Source organism: Taudactylus pleione, unplaced genomic scaffold, assembly GCF_031769625.1.
Source record: "Taudactylus pleione unplaced genomic scaffold, aTauple2 ptg000004l, whole genome shotgun sequence".
Lineage (NCBI taxonomy): Eukaryota > Metazoa > Chordata > Amphibia > Anura > Myobatrachidae > Taudactylus > Taudactylus pleione.
This window is the reverse complement of record NW_028284407.1, coordinates 3,524,090-3,537,965: the sequence shown is the minus strand read 5'-3', so window position 1 is coordinate 3,537,965 and position 13,876 is coordinate 3,524,090. Positions and strand designations below refer to the sequence as shown.

General features: G+C 43.3%; 1 pseudogene; it reads left to right on the top strand.

Annotated features, from left to right (window-relative positions):
• The window catches only part of LOC148543353 (uncharacterized), a 48,667-nt pseudogene extending 37,257 nt beyond the window's left edge, over positions 1–11,410 (top strand).
• The last annotated feature ends 2,466 nt before the right edge of the window (positions 11,411–13,876 follow it).

Sequence of the window (13,876 nt, the reverse complement as noted above, 5' to 3'; positions counted from 1 at the left end):
GCCGGCTCTTTACTTATGGGACACAGGCACACGCTTGTCGCTGCTCCTTTGTTGATGCACGTGTGGCTACTGCGCACACAATTCACAAACACAGAAAAAAATGTTTTATTTGGTTTGGAGTGTACTTTGGGGGTTACAGCACCCTTTAACGGTCAAGCCAGCCGGCCCTTTACTTATGACACAGGCGCACGCTTGGCACTACTTTGTTGATGCACGTGCGGCTACTGCGCACACAATTCACAAACACAGAAAATATTTTTTTATTTGGTTTGGAGTGTACTTTGGGGGTTACAGCACCCTTTAACGGTCAAGCCAGCCGGCCCTTTACTTATGACACAGGCGCACGCTTGGCACTACTTTGTTGATGCACGTGCGGCTACTGCGCACACAATTCACAAACACAGAAAATATTTTTTTATTTGGTTTGGAGTGTACTTTGGGGGTTACAGCACCCTTTAACGGTCAAGCCAGCCGGCCCTTTACTTATGACACAGGCGCACGCTTGGCACTACTTTGTTGATGCACGTGCGGCTACTGCGCACACAATTCACAAACAGAAAATATTTTTTTATTTGGTTTGGCGTGTACTTTGGGGGTTACAGCACCCTTTAACGGTTAAGCCAGTCTGCCCTTTACTTATGACACAGGCGCATGCTTGGTACTACTTTGTTGATGCACGTGCGGCTACTGCGCACACAATTCACAAACACAGAAAATATTTTTTTATTTGGTTTGGAGTGTACTTTGGGGGTTACAGCACCCTTTAACGGTCAAGCCAGCTGGCCCTTTACTTATGACACAGGCGCACGCTTGGCACTACTTTGTTGATGCACGTGCGGCTACTACGCACACAATTCACAAACACAGAAAAATTTTTTTTTTTTTAGCACTTGGGGGAGCACCCCTGACGGACAGAGCACCCCCTGGACAACACTACAGCACCCCTTTAGGACTGGGACACTGCACAGGACTTTGGAGTGGACACAGCCCCTATGGACAACTGACTGCACAACACAGTCCAGCCAGCCCCTATGGACTTTGAAGTAGTGGACACAGCCCCTATTGACAACAGCAGCACAGCACAACACAGCTAGCCCCTATGGACTTTGAAGTAGTGGACACAGCCCCTATGGACAACAGCAGCGCAGCACAGCACAGCACAACACTACTCTGCACTACACTACACTACACAGCCCAGCCAGCCCTAACTCCCACCCTCCCTCTTCACTGTCCACAGCCGAGTGAGAAAATGGCGCCGACGTGGGTACCTTATATAGGATCCAAAACCTGCGAGACCCGGAAGGCGGGATGATGACGTTTTGCCTCGATTTCAGATCCGAGTCAGGCGGGAAAAGTCGAGCCTGACTCGGATCGGGGGGGTTCGGATTTCAGAAATCCGAACCCGCTCACCCCTAATATATATATATATATATATATATATATACAGTATATATATATATATATATATATATATATTAGAGATGAGCGGGTTCGGATCTCAGAGGTTGCCCTGCCTGCCCCTGATCCTTCACCCGAGGCAAAACCTCGCGGCCCCGATGTTGGATCGAGAGGTTTTGTGTTGAGCGGTCTTAACGCTGATTGGCTGAGAGAGCCATCTGTCAAGGCTCTCATTGAAAATGCAGAAGAAAAAGAAGATGGTGCCCCGTCATCCCCCACCGCCTGACACTGCTGCTCCCCCCCCCGCTGCCAACACTGTGGGCACCACCACTGCCAGCATCTCCATCTGCCGACACCACCGCTGCCGACACTGCCAGCACCCCTGTACTGAGGACACCATCAGCGACCCCACACTGCCGACACTCCCACACTGAGGACACCACCAGCACTGCTGACACTGCCAGCACCCCTGTACTGAGGACACCATCAGCGACCCCCACACTGCCGACACTCCCACACTGAGGACACCACCAGCACCCCTGCACTGCTGACACTGTCAGCACACATACACTGAGGACACCGCTGGCATCCCCGCTCTGCCGGCACCCTTCATTGAGAACACCCCTTCAATGCCAACACAGCAAACCTGCACTGAGGACACCGCTGGCACCCCTGCTCTGCTGACACCGCCGACACATTGCATTGAGAACATCCCTGCACTGCCGACACAGTCAACAAACCTGCACTGAGGACACCACTGGCACCCCCGCTCTGCCGACACTGCCGGCACCCTGCATTGAGAACACCCCTGTGCTGCCGACACAGTCAGCAAACCTGCACTGAGGACACCGCTGGCACCCCCGGTCTGCTGACACCGCCGGTACCCTTCTCTGAGAACACTGCCAGTACCGCAGCACTGCCATTCCATGTACTGAGGACACCACCAGCAACCCCCACACTGCCAACACAGCCATCAAACCTGCACTAAAGACACAGCTGGCACCCCCGCACTGCCGACACAGCCAGCAAACCTGCACTAAAGACACCGCTGGCACCCCCGCACTGCCGACATCACCAGTACCCTTCACTGAGGACACTGCCAGCATCGCAGAACTGCCATTCCATGTACTGAGGACACCGTCAGCAACCCCGCTCTGCTGACACTGCTGTCACAGTAAGTGCACTATTGGTGTATCCAACCCACACTGTATAACACACTGTATCCGTGTTGAAAATTAGAAGCTGAACTGCCACATGTTAGTGCCGCCCACTGTGTCACTTAGCTTAGTCAGCCAGTTAGCTGGATGCAACCTTTTGGCCTTAACTAGATAAAGCAAATTGTTGTTAATTTAGCACTGACAGTATTTTCTTTAAGGAAAAGAAACTTACTTGAAAAAAAATCACGTATAAGGTTTGATCGAATCTGGCTACCGACAGTGGTTCCGTGCTCTTCTTCTCCAGCTGGACAAGAGTCAGGGTCTTCAAGAAGATCTGGGTCACACTCAGAGGGGATGTTGTGCGCCAGGCAAATGTTGTGAAGCATGCAACAAATTGTAAATATTTTGCACACTTTTTCTGCTGGGTACTGTAGTGCTCCCCCAGATCTGTCCAAGCAACGAAACCTGGTTTTTTATATTCCAAATGTGTGCTCAATGACGCAACGAGTAAATATATGCGCACGATTATATTTCTTTTCTGCTGGGCCATTTGGTTTTGAAAGTGGCGTTAAAATCCACGATCGTGCTGGATATCCCGAATCACCTAGTTAAATTGTTTAAAAAAATGTGAACATTTTTATGTAAAAAAAAATTTTTAGACAGGGCATTTTCAACTTACGTTAGTATTGCAAATATATAAAATGACACTTGCATGAGAATTGAAGATAATCTCCTTCCAGCATAGAAATTATTATAATCTGAATGCATTTCCCATATTTGAAATGTGATCTGCTCATACTTATTCAAATAAATTTTAAAACATATTAGGAGGTGCCCTTCAATGATAATGCCACCTTATGGTCTCCTGTCTCACCTGGATCAACCTTACCTGCCAGCTGTCCAGGAGAGCTGAGACCGTAGTAGGATCTGGTGATCTAACGTGTCTAGAATCTAGATTGACCATAGTTTGAGCAAACTTCTAAAAAGTTTTGTGAAATAGTAAAGATATTAACATAACTCCATTTAATAATTGGTAATCCCGTAAGGTAACTTTGTTCATGCTGGTGATTGCTAGACTCCTGCTTTGTGGCCCTGGTTCATCGTATCTGTGCTATAAACCCAGATGCATTTAAAGTTCTGGCTGTTTGCTCATTTTACAGCATAGATCATAGGAATGGGGTCATTGATCGATTAGATGAACTCATCACCAAAATGGAGGTATGCGGAAGCTTAGTGGAGAATTGGGGGGGGGCATTTGACTTTTTACCTGGCAACACAGGTGCAGTCACACTCTCAGGTATATTAAAAAAAATAATAATTGTGGAGACTGAATTCACAATTACAGAGCTTACGCACAAGGGGCCCATTTATTTAAGATTGCATTTTCAATGTGATTTTACAGATATATCAGCACCCATGATGGCACTGCAGTATGTATTATTAGTGCCTGCATTTATGTTCTTTCACCTGAGGGGACAGGGCCTGAAATAAGACCTTCCCTATGATTTGCCCAGAGTTATTTTTTTCCGCACATGTGCTGTCAACAGTTCACACATGCGTGGCGTCCATTGCTGCAACCCGATGTTATTGTTACAATAAGTGGGTGTGATATGTATTACCGCCGGCTGCATGGTTCAATTCCCGACAGCGGCTACCCAACAACGGAGGAAATCCCGATCGTGCTTAAGGTAAGTATTTACTAACCTAACCCTCCTTAGGGGTGCCTAACCCTAACCTCCCCCCCCGTGCCTAAACCCTAACCCCACCTCTAAGTGCCTAAACCTAATCCCCCCTTCCCTGCTGCCTAAACCTAAGTCCCCCGGGGGGTGCCTAACCCTAACCTCCCTCCAGGGGTACCTAACCCTAAGTCCCCCCCGGGAGCCCTAAACCTAACCCTCCCCCCCGCGCGGCTGTCCGCAGCGGCGCCCGGCATCCGCTCGATCGGGATGCCGGGCGCTGGTCTCCCGACGTCGGGCAAATTACAGGCGTCTAGATTTAGACGCCTGTCATTTGTCCCTAGTCGGGATAAAGCAGTCTGGAAGCCGGCGGTCTGCATTTAGACCATCGGGTTCCAGACTACATCCCCAATAAGTAGACTACAGTTTACATGGATTTACAACATCTTCAGATTGGGTATGCTATGGGACAAATCTCTTGGATGATTTGCTTTTCCAAATTTGATAAATCTGCCATAATCACATCCTCCATAGAAAATAATGTGAGTGGTGACTTCTGTCATAAATGGAAAGACACCAGCAAATACTGAGATATGTGTTGCATTCCCTTCATAATAAATGTAGGGGGATACTAAAAATTTGTGTTTATCCACCAAAATGATAAATTGGCCACAATCTCTGTTCCTGCGCCTGATATTTGATACACCCTATGGATGTATTTAAATATTGCATTGTGAATTTGCCAAATTAGTTATATGTATTGCTTTAAAATGGCCAAAATGTGAAAGATTATATATTTTTTCTAATTGCATATTTTTTGCAAATTACCTTTTAAAAGGCATGAGCGTGGTCCATTGGCAAAAAAACATTTATTAAAGAAAGTGAAAAGGAAAAAAATGTTAATAACATATATATATATTCACATACATATATAGATATGTTTGTATATGTATATATAGGAATCTGTATGTAATGCCGGCGGCTGTTTAGCTGCCGTATCAAATACCGACAGCGGCAGCCCGACGGATCGAAAGCCTGACTGCAGCAAAGTACCCTAACCTATTTTCCCTACCCTAACCCTAGCCCTCCCTTAGTGGTGCCTAACCCTAACCTCCCCCCCATAATGCCTAACCCTAATCTCCCCCTGTTAGTGCCTAAACCTAACCCCCCCTTCCTGCACCCTAACCCCCTCTACCCTAACCCTCCCGTGGGGGGGGGTTCCTAACTCCCCCATGGCTGGATGCTAACACACCGGCTTACCTTCGTTCAATATGCGGGGTGTCGGGATTCCACAGTGGGGCTAATGATAGGCGTCTGGATTTTGACGCCTATGTTTAGTTCCATGGCGGGATGTCAGTGTCGGGATATCGGCGGGTGGGATATATATAATCTTTTGGATTATTAAGAATATTATAATATTAAAAACATTACCTAACAACCAGCCTCCTTGCAGAGTGGAATCTTCAAACTTGTGATACACTGAGGAGTTAGGTAAATTGTAGGAATCATGAGCTGATCCGGGATATGCTGCAAAAACGTTGATAATTCGACATTTTGAATCGCAAATAACCTGCATGCTCATGGAGTGAAAATGTTTTCGATTGCGACAAATTTCTTCCATGTCATTGGATAGGGTAAATGCCACATGAGTGCAGTCTATGCACCCCATTACATTTGGCATTTTTGCAATGTCATAAAATGCTTGTTTGACTTCCTGCCACTCTCGGGGTTGTCGTGGCAAATAAATTAAATTAGGGACATGTTGCAATAGTGCATCAATGACTACGGTTAAAAAGCGTGAAAAAGTGCACTGTGAAAAACCACCTACAGCTGAAACTGGACTGAAAAGATCCTAAAGTCAGGAAATGAAGAGTGCTCAATAATTTGGTAATTCCTGGTATAACCTTAGATCTGCGTGTATGTGGATCTATCTGCTTTCTGATTCGTTGATATAAATCCAGGATGGCAATTGTTGGTAATCTGTATAATTTTATCACATCTTCCTCACAAAGAAGTTCTAAAGTTTGGCATTTTTTTTAATACCCTAGGTTTACAACTGCGTAGTCTTCTACGCTGCTGATGCAGGGTTATTGATTGTTGATTTCTTGCATGGATTATTCTAAAACTTATCCGGAGAAATTCAATAAATATTTCCATTATTAAATTATATTGTTTTTTTATGCCTGAAATACAATATTATCAAAGTATTATTTTTTCTTTAAAAATAAATACAATCAGTTATGTCAAATAATATGAGGGATGGAAAAGGGATGTAGTCAAGTTACCGATAAATGTGAGAACGAAACTGTGAATGCCGTCAGTGATATACCGAACTACAAAAGGTGTTTAATAGATAAAAAATGCACTCACAGACATAGTAAATTACTAAGCATATAACATAGACAGCATGTGTGGGGGATCAGCATATACTCATCGGGCCAAATTAAAAACAGGATGGTAATCAGAGTTCCGGATACTCCTCAATCCTAGGCCAACAACGATGGATAGGTAGCCCCCCAACCACATCCAGTAGTCAATGCAGCCACACCGCTTAACGTGTTTCAAACCAACATTGCTTATTCCTCAGAAGCCTGATGCTTAATAATTTACTATGTCTGTGAGTGCATTTTTATCTAGTAAACACCTTTTTATTGTCATAAAGGTGTCTGCACTATTTGTTTTTTTCTTTTCATATTATGTCATCCTTTTGATGTTGGTGCTATATGCATTGTAGTCACAATCTACTATATGGTCCATTTGAATAAGTAGAATCTCTATGGATTGATCAATTATATCCTTAGGAAGTTTAATCACCAAGGTTTATACAGACATCATGTTTCTGGACTTTGAACGGTGGTTTATTTTCATATTTTAATTTTTTCTTGTTTATGTTTTCATGGAAATAGGTTTTGCGTTTTATTTGTATTATACTGTTTTCTACTACAATAACATATTACCGACGAAGTAAATAACGACAATCACAGAAACAAGACTGCAATAATTTACCTACAATTAAAATACTGATAACACATAAAACAGAATAGATCACAACACATAACACAGGGAATACCGACATTAACTATTAACATAACTTGCCAGAAACCCGACCACACTGTTACCAACAAATAAATATACCGACTGTACTCCGACATATGTTAAAACCGACATTTAAAAAAATGAAAATAAATAATACCGACAACACTATTACCGACAAATAAATATACCGACTGTGCTCCCGACATATGTTAAAATTAAAACTGACATTTAAAAAACCGACAATAAATAATACCGACTCAATATTCAATTTGACAATACCGATTAACATAATACCAACAAGTGAACAACCAACAAGTGACATCAGTCAGAGGAGTCGCTAAATCCAGTTAAAACTGTCCAGACCCGCCATGTAAGAGACGGCAATGTAGACGGCTAACCCTAGGCTGATACGCAAGTCCGCCTTCACACCCCGTCTTTTAATGAAAATAGCCGTCCCTTATTAGACGGAAAGTTAGACGACCACAATTAAGATAATGTCCGGCCGTCAACTCCTAGTCCGCCGTCCCGTCTACAACGGCCATACCTGTCCCTTATTAGAGGGCAAGTTAGATGGATAGCATTCTCTGTTTGGTTTATTGGTATATTAACAAAATCTCTTATTCACCCGCTGCTGTGTGCTGGCTTGTAGTGGCACAACGCTCGCAGCTGCTAAGCAGCAGCTGGAGCAGTCTAATATGCCTATGGGGTGAGCAATCACACTCATCGCGCCCCCCCATTGGCTGTGCGCTGGGCTGAGGGGTTCACAGTGCCCCCCTCCCAACGCGGTGCGCTAATTTATTTTATTTTTTTTATCTTACCTAGCTGGTAGGGATGGACATCAATGTTCGATGTTTGTCAACCATCGATGTTTTCCGATGTTAGTGTTTTTACTATTCGATGGCAGCATTCCGATGTTTGCTGCCATCGAATGGTAATCATTCTATGGTGTTTCTATGGTGTCTTCTTTTCTTTAAAAGCTAAAAGCTCTGCCACCCCTGGCTGCTGTGTGCTGTGTTTCTGCCTCTGATAACATTCCTGGATCATGCTGCTGGGATCATTGGAGGCTGTCTCTCACTGCCCTCAGATCAGGCCCTCCCACCCCTCTCTGCTAGCTCTGATTGGCTCTCTAAGACAGTGAGAGCCAATCAGTGTGCAGCCCTGGCCCTGCAGCTGCTGTCACTCACAGACACAGAGTGACTAACAACGTTTTGACAGCAGAGGAGAGTGATGTCTCTCCTGGTGCTGTAAGAGGTTTGTTTTCTGTGTGTTATTATAAGTATATTTAATAATGTTTTTAGACTTCACTTTCTTGTTGCTTTAAGTGCCCACAGCAGCAGAATGGCAGTGACAGTTTTTACCACTCTCCTCCTCATCCAGCTCTGCCTGCCTTGTCTGGGTTATTTTTTCTTTTTAATTTGTGTCTGAGCCCCTCTGCTAACCCCGCCCCATTACTATTCATATGAATAGTTTTCACCATTAAATGCTTTTGATGCGTTGGTTAGTTACCATTGCATCAAAAGATTCAATGGTGGAAGCACTGCCATCATATGATGATGGGCTTCCAATGTCCATCCCTAGTAGCTGGTGGCGTGGTCATGCCTCCAGCTATTAGGACACGCCCCTTGTCACCCGTATTAAGACACGCCCCCTGTCACCCGTGCCCTGCTCAGCTCTTGGCGGACCTGCCTACAAGGGGGGGTGACTAAACCAAATTCCCCCCTTAGCCTAGCTTAATTTTAAACTTCCTGGGGGGACCAAAAACTAAGCTACTAGTTTTGGCTCAATTTGTTCTGTAATCAGTCTGTCGTGTTTCTGTGGTCTAAATCTAGACGTGTTTTTAAATATAGACATCTGTCTTTAGTCCTGCCTCTAGCTTTCCAAGTAAAAATGATGTATTCCTGCATTTCTGCTGTTGGCTACACACATAACGGATTCAAATATAGCAAATGTGGAAGCCGACACTCATCCCCCAAAAAATTTAACAGTAGGTAAATTAGAATTTTTTAAATCCAGAACCTCAAATAATACTTTTAAAAAGCAAGCTTCACTTAATACACACTTCAGCTCCTCCATTTATCACTCCAGCCCCCTACCTTGCCATTACAAACCTTCAGCTCACAGGCTGACCCCCCCACTCACTGTAAATCAACAGTGACCCCCCCCCCCCCTGTATTTGTGTCCTTTATGCAGTGCCCCCTGTAGTTGTGTCCCTTATGCAGTGCCATTTATGCATTGTCCCCTGTAGGGTTATTCCCATATAGTAGTGCCCCATAGGCAGTGTCCCCAGCCTAATTAGTATTACTTACCTGACCACTTTCCTTTGTCTTCTCCAGACTCTGAGCACCACTACAGCTTCTACTGCCTTGTGCCTCTGGCTTAATGTAATTTTATCCAGCAGGTGCGCAGGGTAGGCTCTGCACCGCTCGTGTAACGTAATGATTTAACCCTTGTAGTGCATTATTGTGAACGCTGCTGTTCTCTGAAGTGGATGGTACTTTAGCCTCCGGTGGCTGACAGTTCTTGTCAGCAGGGGTCATGGCGGAGCCGGAGCGCACCGTGCGATTGCACGGTTCGTCTCCATTTGTGTATGTACAACCACACGCATTTATTTTTAAATGTCAAGTTGAACTTACATATATTGATCAAAATACAATTTAAACTCAAAAATTTTAATTTCAAGTCATATTTTTATTATTCACAAAGCAAATAAACAAACTGTAACAATTATAATTTTACAACCATATACAAAATATACATTATTTATTTTGTTTGCAATTCAAAAAATAAAACTTTGCTTAACACATATTGAAAATAATACAATACATTTTTTTCTTTGTGTCTTTTTGTTATTATATTTGTATAAATGTTTTGTATTTATTGACTTTACTATAATATTTTATTTTAATTAATAGCACACAGTCCTAAATTATTGAAACATTTCTTATTAACATAAGAAATATTTAGCTAACTATTTTCTATAGCCTTGTGTATGAAAATCTGATGGTTGGTAAGTATCTCAAAAAATACCGACTTTGCAATCACGAACTCTGAAGATTCTGACTGTGCATGGTAAGTACACTAACCCTAGCCTTCTCTCCCACCACTAGAACCCTCCCTTAGTGGTGCATAACTCCCCCCTGTGGTGCCTAATCCTAACCTCCCCACTGTGGTGTCTAACTCCCAAAAAATAAAAGCAGTGTAACAGGTAACATTTAAAAGTTGGTCGTGGGGGAAGCCCCAGAGAATATATTGCACTTACTGTCCGACCATGTCCTTTACAGCTCTATGCCAGCCTCGTTGGTTCCCCCCGTCTAGTGGCAGGCTGGTCCCTTCATGCCGTCCCGCTTCTCCTGAACACTGAAAGGCAGAGGAAAAAACAAACGTGCAATGAAACTTCCATCTTTTCCATAAAGAAAATACACCCAGCACCTGGTCCCCAAGTCCTTCTCTCTGCCCGCTCTCCTCTTGCTTTCAACACAGGGTCCTGCGCACCAAAGTAGGACTCAGACCCCTTACGCCCAGTGTAAGTTAAAAAAAAAATACCCCAAATAAACATCTCTTCTCCCCCAAAAAATAAAAGCAGTGTAACAGTTAACATTTAAAAGTTGGTCGTGGCGGAAGCCCCAGAGAATATATTGAACTTACCGTCCGACCACGTCCTTTACAGCTCTATGCCAGCCTCATTGGTTCCTCCCGTCTAGTAGCAGGCTGGTCCCAACATGCCGTCCCGCTTCTCCCGGACATTGAAAGGCAGAGGAAAAAACAAACATGTGCAATGAAACTTCCATCTTTTCCACAAAGAAAATACACCCAGCAGCTGGTCCCCAAGTCCTTCTCTCTGCCCGCTCTCCTCTTGCTTTCAACACAGGGTCCTGCGCACCAAAGTAGGACTCAGACCCCTTACGCCCAGTGTAAGTTAAAAAAAAAAAATACCCCCAAAAAAATCTCTTCTCCCCCCCCAAAAAATGTTCTATACATTTATAGGGTTTCATTAATAACTAAATTTTACCTTTAACAATTATTGTTGATCAGTCCTTGGTTCTGGGTCCTGTTCTTCCTGCCTTGAGAATTGCATCTGTTCCATTTCCATCCTCATCCGAAGCTCTCTGTTTTCTTCATGTATTCGCTGGACTCCACTGTTAAGTTGCTGGCATTGTAGCCTTTGCAGTTTGTAGTTGTGGATCTACTTCTGAGGATCTTCTTTGGATATCTTCCGTCAACAGCTGCAGTTGGTTGGCAATCAATCTTGTGTTTGTATTGCCTTGATGCTGCCACACTACCATATGGTTAAGGTGGCTGTCCATCTGTTGGAGACGACTAAAAAGCACATCAATCATTGAAGTCATCTGACCAAAGTACTGGCCTACCGTTTCCCAACTGCATGAGTGACTTTGCTGTATATTTGAAATCTGGTTCATGCTCTGCACCAGGCTGTTCAATTTCGTTCCATCCATTCCCGATCTTCTGCCCTTCGTTCTTCTATCCATTCCCGATCTTCTCTTCTCCTTTGTTCCAACCATTCCCGATCTTCTCTTCTCCTTTGTTCAAACCATTGGTGCTCTTCTCTTATGTTCTGTTCCATCCATTCACGATGATCTATTATTGGATTATTAATATATAAAAATGTCAAAATATGTAAATAAACTTAAATATATAAAAAAATAATTTTTATAAAAGTTTTTTTTAAAATATTTTTGGGGTCCTTACTAATAATCTCTCTTTGATATGCATTTTGTTCATTTGATGGAAAGTTTGGTGAGGATGGTCCTCCAGATGCAGTATCTACATTACTGTCTACTGTACTTTGGGGGTCATTCAGACCCGCTCGTGAGCGTCAGTACGCTCGCAAGCGGGTCGATGTTCGCCCACTGCGCATGCGCTTGACGGAGGGAGCTCCATCGTGCGCATGCGCGGGACCCGGCGAGCGACGGGTTCTCCATCGCTCCGGGTCTCTCACCAAAGGGGGCGTGTTGTCGATGTTGATTGACAGCACGCCCCCTTTGGTGGGCGTGCCAGGGGCATGCCTGCCAGACGGAGGCGTTCCCATGGGAAAGCCTACCGTCTCAAGCCGGCCCCACTGACATCACTAGTTATGTCAGTGGGAGTGATTTTGGCTCTGATAGAGCCAAAATCACTCCAGGGCTTGCGGCAGCGAGACCCTACCGCAGGGTCTCCGGCGCAAGCCCGATGGTCGCGATGGTCAAGACCATCGCGACCATCAGCATGGACGCTCGCTATAGCTGTGGGTGGTAACCCACAGCTATGCGAGCGTCCATGAGGACGCTCCAAAAAAAGGTAGGAGGGCCCTGATTCAGAGCAAGCGCTCTGGTCAGAGCGTTCAGCTCTGAATCAGGCCCATTGTCCTCTGAAATTATAAAAAACAATTATATATATATTTAAAACTATTTAAAAAAAAATTAATTGAATTTAAAATAACATTTTATTTTATAAAATTTATATAATTAAATAACATTACATTATAACAACGGTATGTAGTTATTATGTTGATGTGCAATAGTACAATGAATTAAACTTTGATTATCTTTTATTATTTGAAAACAGACATACCTGTGTCAAGAAAACCTTGAACTGTGGTCATAGTCCTGGCTGCCCTTACATCTCTGGTTTCTTCCTGGTCATAAGGAATTGTTCTTTCTGTGTTTTCTGCTTTAACATTCCAAAATATTAATGTTTTACCAATGTCAAAAAATCATATTCTGTTATGAGTATTGACAATCCAAGAGAAATCACAAGTGGCGTGTGTAGTATATGTACTAAATCAGATTCCCTTTATGTAATCATCAGTTCTTGGAGAATCCCACAGATTTGATGAATCAAAAAAATTTAATAAATGCTCACCACTCCAAATAACTAATGTAGTTGGGGGTATTGTTTGATTTAGGCACTAAGGGACAGAGTTAGGTATAGGGTATCGTGAGTATTAGGTTAACTCTATATACTATGTGAGATTTTAGGCTCTAACACTAGGAAATTAATGAGGCTTAGAGTATGAGAGGGTGAGGCATATAATATTGATCAAAATGTGTAGTAATGTTTGCCTTATAATTCTGACTGACTATTTTAAGCACAACCATAATGGACAAAACACTCCTTGAAGTGTTATAGTTTAAAAATTGATTACAATCTATAATTATTCAATGTCTCTACTAAGTAAATATATTGTACAATTTGGTTAAACATGCATACCTGTCTCCAACATGGTTATAGTCTCGTCCACTGTCCTTGCTTCACTTCCGCTGTCAAGTTCTCCCTCAACAAACAAAACTCTTCTTTTTCTCTCTTTTCCAGTGTCTATATACTGTATATATATATATATATCCCAAAATGAGGTGTCTTGAACGGCCCTATTTGGACCGAAGTCGACAGACAAATATAAGTATCATGTTGGATATTTGAATTATCTTTAATGACTTTCATGGCTGACAATATTTACAGCAATGGTGTTTTTGTTACTTTGTGGTGAATATTAAAAGAAACAACAAAAGAGACATTGGAACTAAGGAGTTGTGCTTTCATTTTGGGACATATTGATGGGAATACTGAAGTTTGGTATTCCAATTGAAGAGCACCCCTGTGATGAGAAAAGAA